At 40.2% G+C, this 13948-nt stretch overlaps 1 long non-coding RNA gene across 2 annotated transcripts in view; it reads right to left on the bottom strand.

The window, feature by feature from the left end:
• The window catches only part of LOC122553965, a 69287-nt gene extending 57593 nt beyond the window's left edge, over positions 1-11694 (bottom strand). For both annotated transcript variants that reach the window (XR_006312880.1, XR_006312881.1), the window contains exon 1: positions 11607-11694. This is a non-coding gene — a long non-coding RNA (uncharacterized LOC122553965). The remainder of the gene's footprint in view (positions 1-11606) is intronic.
• Between the last annotated feature and the right edge of the window lie 2254 nt (positions 11695-13948).

Genomic DNA, 13948 nt, shown 5'->3' with positions numbered 1-13948 from the left:
TTGTATACCCTTGGGTTTCGAAGACTGAGAGGGGATCTGATTGAGGCATATAAGATTATTAAAGGATTGGACACTCTGGCAGCAGGAAACATGTTTCCACTGATGGGTGAGTGCCGAACCTGAGGCCACAGCTTAAAAATACGGGGTAGAGCATTTAGGACAGAGCTCAGGAGAAACTTCTTCACCCAGAGAGTGGTGGCTGTGTGGAATGCTCTGCCCCAGAGGGCAGTGGAGGCCCACTCTCTGGATTCATTTAAGAAGGAGTTGGATAGAGCTCTCAAAGATAGTCGAATCAAGGGTTATGGAGATAAGGCAGGAAGAGGATACTGATTAGGAATGATCAGCCATGATTATATTGAATGGCGGTGCAGGCTCGAAGGGCTGAATGGCCTACTCCTGCACCTATTGTCTATTGTCTATTGTCTAATACAAACACACAAATACAATGTATATTTTATATAGTATATACATGCATAATATGATGAATAAACTTGATAAGCTAAAAGGAGAAAGTAAGGACTGCAGATGCTGGAGATAAGAGTCAAAAAGTGTGGCACTGGAAAACCACAGCAGATCAAACAGCATCCGAGGAGCAGTAGAGTCAATGTTTCGGGCATAAGCCCTTAATCAGGAATGATATGCTAAAATACAATTAACCATGTGGGAGTGGAATGTAGTAGATATGTGGACACAAAGTTTAAAATGGTGAGGACTAAGCACTGAATATAAAATGATATAATATTTTCAGAAAAGGGAAAAAAGGGAAAAACTGAGATCAGGAGGTAACAATATTTAAGAAAGATATTTTAATATTGGGAAGAGAGTATTCTCATGAAGGGACAAGAGGAGTCCATTTGATTGGGGTTGAGAAGCAGTAAAGGTAAGATTATGCAACTTGAGGTATTCTGAGAGAATTTTGGTCAAGGTTAAGTGTTGGATGCTGACTGTACAGATTTTTATAAAAGCATAAAAGGCATGTTAACAAAATTTGAGTCATATAGAATACAAGGTTCAGAGTCCAATTGGGCTTTTAAAAAAGCTTAAGAACAGAAAATAGGTCATAATAGATGTTGTTTTCATACTTGAGTTTGGTATTCAATGTTATTCCCTAGTGCTAGGATCATGACCTGTGTGTTATATAACTTCAATCTCGGAATAAATGATATTTCAAAATTTGTCGATGATACATAGCTTGGAGCGTTAACAAATAATAAAGCCAAAATGAATTGCCTGCAAAAGACATAAACAGATAAGAGGAATGGGCAGACAAGGGGCAAATTAAATTTAATACAGACAAGTGTGAGGTGATTCTTTTGAACTGAAGGAATAGGGAAGGGCAACATAGACTTAATGGCACAGTTCTAAGGAGGAACAGAGAGACCCAGAAGTTCATTTGTACAGATCTTTGAAGGTGACAGGACATATTGAGAATGTGGTTAACAAAATGCATGCAATCTTGGGCTTCAGAAATAGAAGCATTATTTACAAAACCATGTAAAGCTGTAGTGATCCTAGGTGTACTCAAATGTTTAAGTCCCAACTCGAACACTGCATCTGGTTCTGTTCACTTCACTTCAAGAAAAATGTGAAGATACTTGAAAGGGGGAAAAGGAGATTTATCAGAATGGTTCCAGACATGGAGGAGGGGTGGGGTGGGGTGGGGTGGGTACGACAGGGTTGGGTGGCTTAACTACAAGGTTAGGATGGGAAGACTGAAATTAATCTCCTTGAATTAAAGGAGATTTCATGGAGATGTATATGACAATAAAAGGTTTAGGCAAGATAGACAAGAGAAAACTCTTCACATTAGCTTAGTAAAAGGACTAGGATGTAAAGATTTAAGATTTTGGATAAATTATGCAGATGAAACGTGAGGAAGGATGTTTTACATCGGAAGTGGTAATGATCCAGAACCCCTCTTCGCACGAAGGTGGTAGATGTTAAAACAATCAAATGATTTCAGACAAGAAATTCTTGAAGGAAATAAACTTGTATGGCGATAGGGACCAGTGGAATGGGGCTGCTGGGAAGGAGCTGACATAAAGTCAATGGGCCGATTGGCCTCCTTCTCTGTCATAAATGATGTAATGTACTTTATTATGATCACAGTGGCAAAAACAAAATAGGAGCAAAAAACAACAAAAATATTATATACTTCCAATAGGAACAAGAACAATACAAACTTTTTGTTTCTTTGCCATATGGGTTATCGGAGGCAGTCACTTTTATCTAAAGGTCCATCAATAAAATTTGTATAGCAGTACTCCACATTAAAGAAATAAATGCAATATAAAAAATATTGCTGAACTCTGTTATGCTTTTCTTCAAAGGACAGATCACAAAATGACAGAGTATGATCTATTCTAAATTTGTAATCTGCCCTCAGGCCCAAAACACTTTACACTTCAGTAATCTGTTATAATGGCATAGAAGTGACAAGTAATAAACTGAGTATGTTCTCAGCAAGACCCTAGATTATAACTAAGGCCACCATAACACAAGAGGCTGCAGTTTCTTTTAAAACACAGCACTGACAAGCACATAAAGGATTGGAAAGTTTTGTCATTTAAACCCTATTAGAAAATTCTAAACCGCAAATGGATTTTAAATCAATCAATAAATAAGGATTTGTAAATCTGAACGGTTCATTCTTCTACTGAACCACACATGTATTCCTTTCTTTACAATGGATTATTTGTAAAACTGCAACAGTTGTGTGTTCAGATATTGTTTGATTTATTATCAAGTTACTTTGTGGATTCTATTTTCCCTGGAGTCAGTTAAGAGTCACAAATAAAACCTTGAGTCTTGTGCCCCATCCATCCAATATTGTCAGTTCTCAGCACATGTGCACAATACATTTGACCCTCACAGCACTTGACCTTTGCACTAACAAATATTGTTTCCTGTGATTTGCTTGTGTTCTTTAGCTGATGCAGGATGCAGCCAATTTTACATTCAGTCAATGATTTCAGCTGCAAATCGGAATAAAGATCCAATGAAATTCCTCCCCTGATTTCCTGCATCATACATTGGCCCAAATGATAAAAATCTGCAGATGAAATTACTATGGAAGTACAAGGTGTGAATTCCAGTTGCTGCAGTTACAATCTCGTGCTCAAATTACAGAATGTCAATTTTGCCTGTAAAATTTGAGCTGCAACCATAGCTCACACTTGGCAAAAAACAACCCAAAGAACTGAAAATGTTGGAAATCAGAAACCAAAACAGAAATTATTGGAAAAACCCAGCAAGTCTAGCAGCATCTGTGGAGGGAAAGCAGAGTTAACATTTAGGGTCCAATGACTCTCCTTCAGAACTTGTTGGGCAAGTTGATCTTCTGGATGCCCCAAGATTCTAGTGTTGTCCTGAACCATGTGGTTTAATGAGTCTATTGTGGACGATGAGAATTATAGTTGTTAGCTGATTGATGATAGAAAACAAAGATGATGTGAAGGAGAAGCTTTTTTTTTAATGCAGCAAGTCGTTCTGATCTTTGTGCTTGCAGGAGTGACAAAGTCAGATGTAATTGTTGTCTTCAAATGGAAATTGGATAAACTTCTGAAAGTAAAGATTTGCGTGTCTGCAAGAGTGAGGAATTGAAACTAGTTAAATTTAATTCATTTCTATTTTTTGTTTCTTTCCAACATGTGGGTATCACTGACCAGATTACATTTACTTCCCCATCCCTAATAGCCCTTGAGAGACAGATTTAGCGTGGACTCGATGAAATTAATGTCTGCTGGAACCATTCTATGATTCTGTATTTTCCAAAAGATTTAAGACTGCAAAATATCGAAAACCATTCTAAATTGACTGCTTCCTCAAGAGATGGTGAGAAAATACAAATGGCCCAAATACAGTAGCCGGAATGAAAGGCTGTCGAGGGTCACTTATATCCACGCCAATTTGAATTTAAGGCAAACGCGCCAGATGCAGACTGTGAGTGTTATGAGAAAATCTGGTTTCAATAGTAATTTCAAATTGCTAAAGCATCATAGTTCCCAGATATGATCAAAGAATCATACACTATAAAAGAGGCACTTTGGCCCATTAAGTCTGTACTGCCAAAGATATGCTACAACTTACACTAGTCCCAGTTTCCAGCTATGGGGCTATAGCCTTGAATGTTATGACACTTTCAGTGTTCATCCAAATACTTCAAAGGTTGTGGGGTTTCCTGCAACAACTATCTTTCCAGGCAGTTCATTTCACAACCCCCACCACCCTTTGGGTGAAAAACTTTTTTCCCCAAATCCCCTCTAAGCCTCTTGCCTTTCACTTTAAAATTATGTTCCCCTTGCTATCGACCCTTTGGCTAAGGGGAGCATTTACTTTCTATTCACACTGTCCATGCCTGTCATGATCCTATACGTCTCTCAGTTCCTACCTCAACCTTCTCTGCTCCAAAGAAAACAACATGAGCCTAATTAGCCTCTCTTCATAGCTGAAATGCTCCATCCCAGGCAACATCCTGGTGAATCTCCTCTGCACTCTCTCCAGTGCACTCACATCCTCCCAATAGTGTGGTAACCAGAACTGCTCTCAGTACTCCAGCTGTGGCCTAAGCAAGTTACTTACAGCTCCCACATAACCTCCCCGCTCTTATGATCCAAACCTCGACTGATAAGGCAAGCATTCAGCATGCCATCTTGACTAGCCCTCCTAGTTAACCTGTTCTGCCACTTTCAAGGGTCTGTGGACATGCACTTTATGTTCCTCTGAGCTTCCTAGTGACCTGCCATTCATTGAGTACATCCTTGTCTTGTTGCTTCTTTCAAACTACATCATCCAACATTTATCGGAGCTAAATTCCTTTTGACACTGATCTGCCCATTTGACTAACTCACCGAGACCTCCTGAACCTGAGGCCTTCCTCCTCACTGTCAACCACCCGGAAAATCTGTGTGTCATGCGCAAATTTACTTATCACTCACCCCATATTCTCATTATGAATATCACAAATATTAAAGGACCCAGCATTTGTCCCTGTGGAACGCTACTGGATATTGGTCTCCAGTCACACAAATAGCTTTCTACTACCACCCTCTGACTCCCACCGCCGAGCCAAATTTGGATCCAATTTGCCAAATTATTCAGTATCCCATAGCTTTTACTTTCTTTCTCAGTTTCCTATGTGAGATTTGTCAATGGCTCTGCTGAAGACCATATAAACTACATGAACCGCCATACCCTCATCTACACACTTGGCCAGCTGCTTAAACAAATTTAATCAAATTTGTTAGGCATATCCTCTCTCTGTCAAAGCCAAGCTGATGATCCCTGATTAAAATTTACCTCTGTATATGAAGATTAATTTTCTTCTTCACTATTTTTTCCAATAGTTTCCCTACCACTGATCCGAGACTCTCTGGTCTACAGTTTCCGAATCTATCTCTACCACCCTTTTTGTAAAATGGATCCACATTTGCTCTCCTTCAGTCCTTTGGCACCACTCCTGAGGCAAGAAACAATTTAAAAATCTGGAATCAGCATCCCTGTTATTTCCTCCCCAGCACCCTAGGATACACCTTATCCAAGCCTGAGGATTTGTCTACTTTCAAATCCACCAAAAAATCCAGTACTTCCTCACTCCCTATGTCAAACTGCTCAAGGACTTCACAATCCACCTTCTCAAATACTGTACTTGCATCTACTTCCCCGAGTAAAGACAGATGTGAAGTATTCACTTAACACACTATCAATGTCCTCCAGCTTTATGCAATGATTGTCCTGTTGGTCCCTAATGGCCCTACTCTTACCTTAGTTATTCTTGTCCCCTTGAAATATTTGTAGGATGTCTTGGGATTTTCCCTAATCTTGCCCAACAGCACTTTTTCATGCCCCGGCTTTCCTCTCCTAATTGCTTTCTTGAGCTCCCTGCTGCACTTTCCATGCTCCTCCATTGTCCTACTTCCTTTGCACTTATTATCTATTGTTGTGGTTCTGTTCGCCGAGCTGGGAATTTGTGTTGCAGACGTTGCGTCCCCTGTCTAGGTGACATCCTCAGTGCTTGGGAGCCTCCTGTGAAGCGCTTCTGTGATGTTTCCTCCGCCATTTATAGTGATTTGTACCTGCCGCTTCCGATTGTCAGTTCCAGCTGTCTGCTGCAGTGGCCGGTATATTGGGTCCAGGTCGATGTGCTTATTGATTGAATCTGTGGAATCTAGGAATTCCCTGGCTGTTCTCTGTTTGGCTTGTCCTAAAGTAGTAGTGTTGTCCCAGTCGAACTCATGTTGCTTGTCATCTGAGTGTGTGGCTACTAAGGATAGCTGGTCATGTCGTTTCGTGGCTAGTTGGTGTTCATGGATGCGGACCGTTAGCTGTCTTCCTGTTTGTCCTATGTAGTGTTTTGTGCATCCTTGCATGGGAATTTGTACGCTACATTGGTTTTGCTCATGTTGGGTATCGGGTTCTTCCTCCTGGTGAGTTATTGTCTGAGAGTGGTTGTTGGTTTGTGTGCTGTTATGAGTCCTAGCGGTCGCAGTAGTCTGGCTGTCAGTTCGGAAATGTTTTTGATGTATGGTAGTGTGGCTAGTCCTTTGGGTTGTGGCATGTCCTCATTCCGTTGTCTTTCCCTTAGGCATCTGTTGATGAAATTGCGGGGGTATCCATTTTTGGCGAATACATTATATAGGTGTTCTTCTTCCTCTTTTTGCAGTTCTGGTGTACAAAAGCCAAACAGAGAACAGCCAGGGAATTCCTAGAGGCATGGCACTCATCCACAGATTCAATCAATAAGCACATCGACCTGGACCCAATATACCGGCCACTGTAGCGGACAGCTGGAACTGACAACTGGAAGTGGCAGGTACAAGTCACTATAAATGGTGGAGAAAACATCACAGAAGCGCTTCACAGGAGGGTCCCAAGCACTGAGGATGTCACCTAGACAGGGGACGAAACGTCTGCAACACAAATTCCCAGCTCGGCGAACAGAACCACAACACGAGCACCCGAGCTACAAATCTTCTCCCAAACTTTGAACTTATTATCTGTCTCTCCCCTTCTCCTTAACCAGTCCTAAACACTTCTAAACATCCATATTTCTCTGGGCTTGTTGCTCTTACATTTTACCCTAAGGGTTTCATGCTTTTTCATTGTATATTTCACTCTTCTGCAGCACCTCCCACGATTCTGCTGTAGACGTTGCTATTTTTATTCACTTTTACTTGTAACAGTTATGCCATAGCACCTTCTGTTACTTTAAGTAATTATGCCAACCCTTATTGATAAGGTGATAAACCTGCCCAATTTAATAGTCCTTTCTTTCCAAAATATTCTACATCCTCTCAGCTCCACCTACTGCTCTGACTTATATTTTCTTGATAATACCAATATTATTAATAGCTGTTCTATGGAAGGGCCACCAGAGCCATAACATTAACTGTAATTTCTCTCCACAGATGCTGTCAGATCTGCTGATCTTTTCCAGCAATTACTGTTTTTGTTTCTGTTTTACAGCATCTGGAGTTCTTTTGGTTTTTATTAATAGCTGTGTTTATTTCTACTTCTAATGTTTGTTACATTAATAAGAAAAAACTGCAATTTGTTTTTGAATCTTACTTTAAAGCCAGAGATGAACCTTGAATAATGTTGGTGAAATAATTCCACTGAAGCCAGTATCCTGTCACCAAATGACACTTTATTTACATGTCCATAGTACTTGACACTCAGAGCCAGCTCTCAGAGTGAACAGGAGGTCTGTCACTCCGTGTCTTACCTGTCAGCCAGGACTGCCTGTTGGACCAGATTAACAGCCTCAACCAGCGAACTCATCTTCTTTGTGACCTACCCAGCTGAGCTCATTGCAATCACTACATTTTGGCAATACACTTCTTGAACAAAGCTTCCTTTTCTCCAAAGCTGAAAATACTTGTTCATTTGTTTTGCTTATTTTCTGTAGCAAATCCCTCATCACGTCTCACCCCCATCACACTTACTGAGGCAATGGCTCTTTCAAATAAAGTTGGAAACAAAAACAGAAGATGCTGTAGAAATTCAGCAGGTCTGGTATTATCTCTCGAGGGAAAAACAGAGTTACCCCTTCAAATCCAGTGACCCTGTTCTGATAAAGGGCTTATGCTTGAAACATCAATTCTCCTGCTCCTCAGATGAAGGGTCATGGAACTCAGTATGTTGCTTTATTTGTCTTTCTATGGGCTACCAGACCTCCTGAGTTTCTCAAGCACTTTCTATTCTGTTCCAGATCGCCAGTATCCAACTGATCTTTGTTTATATTTTAATGAAATTGGTATGTTCACAATAGATCAGGGAATTCTTAATGGGAAATTGTTTTTTAATAGAGAAATTTCAAATGAAGTTTTACACCCTGGCTGTACCCAGAGGCCCAGAATTGGGTTGCTCATTGTTTCAGTTTTAGTTACCAGCAATTCTCACCTAATTGTTAGAGAAACAGAAATTGTTTAAATTTTAAGTTTGTTTGATTTACTATTGCATCAAGGTTCTTAGCCAGGTTTTGTCTATTTCACTTACAGTTAACACTTTCATCTCTGACCTAGAGGTTATACTCTAAAACATATAAACCATGAAGTGGATTTTCACAATACCCATCAAATTTCTTCCATAGGCTGCCCCATCAAATTTCTTCCATAGGCTGTCCCATCAAAGTTCTTATCTGAGCCTTCAACAGTGGAATTTATGTGTGACTTTATCCTCAGATAGGCTGGCACTTGCATTAACTTGTTCCCTATCCTGACTGCTGCTCACCAATGTCTTACTACATGCAATTCTAAACTATCCTCTAAAGTAGATACAGTGTCAGTATTTGAGTGTTGATGCTTCTTCTTCATCACTGTCTTCCTGCCCCTTCACCTCTAGCTCTTCCATCAGTGCCTGGCTACATAGGCATCTGGAAGGAAAAAGGCACAAGGCACAAGGATTGTGCTGAGATGTGCGCTCATATCACCGGTAGTTTGTAAATGAGGAGGAAGTGACTATAAGGCAATTATATTGAAGAATGCTGTCATCCCTGCTGCTCATTGTAGCCTTAGTCAAGGTCAGTCAGTGACAATCAGCACTGCCTCCTTTATTAGGATAGAGGACATGCAGCTAAGCCTATCCTTCATCAGTTAGCTCCTGCTGTATCTGGTAAGGCATCACTTCTCCAACAGGAGTGAGTGATTTGTGTTAGAGGCCATGGTGAAAACTAATTGGATGATGCTGGTGCCATGCTTTGAATATCTGACTGTGTGTGGGAAATGTGAGATGTGGATATGAGTCTTGCTGTAGTGAGTAAGGAAAAGGTGAAGCTATGGATATTAGAAATAGTTCTGACTGTTGGTGACTGAATGAGTGGTTTTTGGCACATTGAGAATAATGGTAGAGTTGGTGGGATGCAGTAATTGAAGTTGCATTCACTGATATTTGGCACTTCGGTGAAATCACTGAACCTTCTGCGTCCAGGTCACACAAACCTGAATTCTGGCAGTTAACACTATGACTATTCAGTCCTCTTATCTTTACAAAGTTCTCTAGAGGGATTCCAAACCACTTGTAAATCAACAATAGCTCTTCTTAACACTTTCTACACCAAAGTATCTAAGTAAATCTGAACAACTTTGGAACCATTCTCTGTCATGTTGTGCTATAGAGTGTTCTCCATGCCAAAAATCTCTTTTTTTAATTCACTTACTGCACCTGCTCTAGTCATGATACAAATCTCTTCCAAGAGCATTTTAAGCAGTTCAAGCTAGCTGGAGTTTGTGCTAACCTCTCACGATTCTGTTCCTCTCAGTCAGGCATGTAGCCATCAACAGTGCACTAAGTGCTGACTTCATGCCGCAATCATTGATTTAGGAATCAACGGGTGCATTCTGACCCACCCAGCTATTTTTAGGCTCTGTCCAACTTTGTGGCCGAGATCTCCAATTCCAGCAAATATTGCCTTTGCAACAAGCTCAGAGTCGCATGTTGTCTTATTTAGTTTGTTTGCGATTAATGAGCCTCACCATATGGCAAATTAACAAAGAATGAATTGCTTCTGAAATGTTAGCCAGAGCTCTAATTAATGTGTTCAGTGTTCTGTCTAAATAGAGTGTGAAATTGGAAAATTAAATGTATTTTAAAATCTCAGGTAGAATGCACTTCTAAATTCCATTCTGTCATTTTAAATGGGTATTAATTAGATTAATAACCATACATTGTACAAAATGCAAATTAAAGTTAATTTATAAGAATTCTTCTTTACATTGTATTTAACAGTCCTCATTATAATTTGGAATATTTAATGACATACTGTAATTAAGAAACAAAATCTATCAAAATATCCAACTATTCCTACAGGGAATAGTTCACATTCTACCGGCTAAGAAATCTCAAAATACAGAATGTTTTTCTCATGATATTTGTGCACATTATAATGCCACCATGTTCCAAATGGAATGCTATCCCTACAGATCACCACCAAATTGCCTTTCCCCACCTTTATCTTGATAAAGTTTACAAACCTGTTCTATGTACTCTGTGGTATTATTCTGCAAATCATGCCGAACAATTTTGCATCAAATTCCTGAGTCGCCTGTTTTAATCTATTTTGGATGAGAGTTCCGCATCAGCATCTGGAGACTCAGGGATTTGATGCACTATTGTTTGGCATGCAAGGAGTGATGGTGCAGGTGTAAGTTGCAGGTTATTGTGTCTAAAATACCAGCCAAGGTGAAGAGTAATCTGTATTAATCACCACAAATTAGGATGGTAACTGTTCTTGATAGTCACTGCCTGTGCTGATTTAATGTGTTTGCTATCACAAAAGTAACAGCACATCACCATTGTTGTATAATAATTGGATGAGATACTGAAATTATTAAGACTTGCTAATCAATAATCATAATTAATAATTGATTGTTGAACTTGATTAATTAAAATGGATGAACTCTTTTATGTTTGCATTGTTCAATCATTAACTTTTGAGCATGTTTACCAATCCCATTAATTGCATTGCATTATGATTTCCAGCTGTCATTTTCTCATTTTACTATTCTCCCAAAACATCTATGGTTTCTACCTCTTTAATCTACAGAACTTCTCAGTGGAACTGAACCACTTAATCAAGCGCTCTCTCTTTCTCTATGTTTCAGGGTCTGGAGCTTCTCAGAATCATTCATTGTTCACTTGTGACTAAACTCACGAACACAGATATTAGAATGACTGAAATCAACAACTGCAGTATTAGCTAACATATTCACTTTTAATAATTGTGTCCAGAATAATAGCTTTGTCTCCTGTTGATAGTTTGTCCGAATGCTGCTCCCATATCTATCTCTGTAAAAACTGGGACATGTGAATCCATGGCTTTGTTAACAATGTCCTGAAGGGTTTCCTATATAAATGTTTAATAGAACCACAAAAGCTCACAGCTCCATTACTTCAGCAAAGAGCCAGAAATCTAAAATTTATACCATTTGTTTGCACTCTCCCTATAAACTTGTAACCTCCTCTAATTCATCACTCAGCAAAACCCCCTCTGTAGATGCTCTTAACTCCTACAGCCAACAATTTATCTTGTAAAAATACAGTTATGGTTTGCACATTCTCTCACCCAATGAAAATGGAATGCTAACATTGTAAAAATAATGTAGACTAACCAGTCACGGCAGTCCCAATTTCACGATGGCCAGTTCCATTGTGTTGGGGTTTTCCGAACAGGCAGCCTAGATGAATATCCGCAAAGCAGATTTAAATATTTAATTGAATTTAAATTGAATATCAGTGCTGTTTCGGAATTGCACTGCTCATGGTCCAGCCAGTCTCAGCTATTTGTTGAGTCAAAGAGGAACTGGAAGAAACTTTGTCTTATGGGATTAAAATTGAATGCATGATACACCTAGGACACTTACCACTCCAGCCTACCAGTCTCACTTCCCCCATGGACCTGTGTTTTTCTGTTCAAGAAGCCAGCAACTTTCCAATATTTCAGTGACCTGGAGCTGTCAGGGCATCTGTTTCCATCTGCAGCCTGCTAGCTGATTATTAATTACAACCTGTCCTCTTATTTCGACCATTTTGGCAAGTTGTTATGTGCTACCTGAAAAATGTTATCTCCCACCCAGGAGAACGTGTGATATTATGCCATGCAGATCAAGAGTGAGAAAACCAATTAGGTTTCTTACTTATAATTCCTATCCATTAAACTCTTCTGGAAAACATGCACCTGTGTGGATATCAGATGGAGTCAGGTTCTGTTTCAACAGAATGTCAGTTAGAATCACTGCAGGCAATGAGGGTGGAAAGGATGATGGAAGAAAAGGATGGTGTAACAAAAACGGGCCAGCGTTTGTGCTAATGGTGCTAGCAGCTGCCTTTTCCTTTTCTACCTTACCCAAATAGCAAGAGAGGTTTCAGATAAAGGAAATGGTGAGGCATCTTATCCATTTCCCTTTAATCCAGCCTTCAGCAGGCTTACATCTCTGCTGAGTATTACAACACTCAAGTTCCTATTTTCTTTAGGTGTTGTCTCACCCTGCAGATCCCTCAGTATGTTTTGTGTTGTTAATACCTATGCTATCTTGGCAGTGAAAATCATGCTGGACGTCCAACTAATGATCCCATTCTGAAAATGATTAAAGATTATGACAGAAATCCTAACCAGCAAATGAACATTACAGCAACATCAATGTCCCTCTGATCTGGAAAATCAATGCAGTGAATCCAGTAGCCATTGGCACAGTTAATTCAGCCCATAATTTTGTGTAAAATCACTTTAATATATTGATTTAAAGACACTATTTTAAACAATAAAGGAGAATGAGTGAATTTGTCACATTAGTAAAGCCACCGGAATTGTAACCTGGGAAAGAAAGACAGACTAATATTAGAAGTTTGTGGTAAATTACTTGCTGTGTTCCTGGTCTGGAAATGACAGATAATGTGACATGTTTGGGTCTAATTATACATTATAAAAAGACCATAAGGTAAATCTGTAGAAACTTGAACTGGGAACAGTTTATTGTTACTTGTCTTTACAGCCACACTCTTGGACCTGCACTGCCCAAAGCTCAGTCTTCCAGGTCACCTGACCCACTCTCTTAAAGGGGCAGCACACACCCACAACTACATACACACCTGTCCCTCCTTTATTTCAAAAACCCCTATTAATGAGCATATATACACAATTTTAAATATTATACAGCACCATAACCGTGTGTCAGGAATATTTATAGAAGAATGGAAAACATGGGAGAACAACCATCCCCCCCAAACCCCACCCCCACACCCCCCTTCCTTCTTATGCAAGCCATTGCTTCTGTAGTCTACATTGACATAATCACTGTGTCAGGGGGCTGGTGGTTTCTAGAAGACCGTCTCCTTGCCTCAGGAACATTTCCTGGTGCACTAAACTGGACGTCTGGAAGTTCCGGCTGTTCAGCAGATAGATCCCTCTCTGGCTGTTGTTACCCTGTGACATAGCTGTTGTCTCCTCCTTGGACACATGACTCAGTCGACGCCCCTGGTTCCATCTGGACAATCTGGTGTTTTGAGGGACCTCCCCCCCATTGGTGAGGTGTGGTGACTAGCCAGTTCACCTGTCCCCTCCAGCCCAGTTCATCCCTGGTCTCTGATGTATATGACAATGATCCTGTTTGAGCCACCACCAGCACTGGGATCCATTTTTCCCGAGATGTATAATTTCTGGCCAATATAGTCTCTGCTTTTTGGAATATCTTAGACTTTGAGGTTCCTGCCCTTCTGGTGATCTGCCCACCTGTCTGCTCTCTTCTGGCCACGTACGTCATACATGGTTCTCAGCTGGCAGCTGAACATTAGGGAAACAGGCGACCACTGGGTCATTGTTGTGTGGCATTTTCCTGTACATTCTGAGGGACTTGAGTAACTGTTCAGCAACCCCTCCCCTTGTTAGGCCTTTAAGGCCTGCTTCAAGGTTTATACAAATCTCTCCACCAGGCCATTTGTTGCAGAGTGGTATGGA

The sequence above is a fragment of the Chiloscyllium plagiosum genome, chromosome 10 (genome assembly GCF_004010195.1).
Source record: "Chiloscyllium plagiosum isolate BGI_BamShark_2017 chromosome 10, ASM401019v2, whole genome shotgun sequence".
NCBI lineage: Eukaryota > Metazoa > Chordata > Chondrichthyes > Orectolobiformes > Hemiscylliidae > Chiloscyllium > Chiloscyllium plagiosum.
Note: the sequence above shows the minus strand (reverse complement) of the source record. Positions and strands in the feature narration are given on the sequence as shown.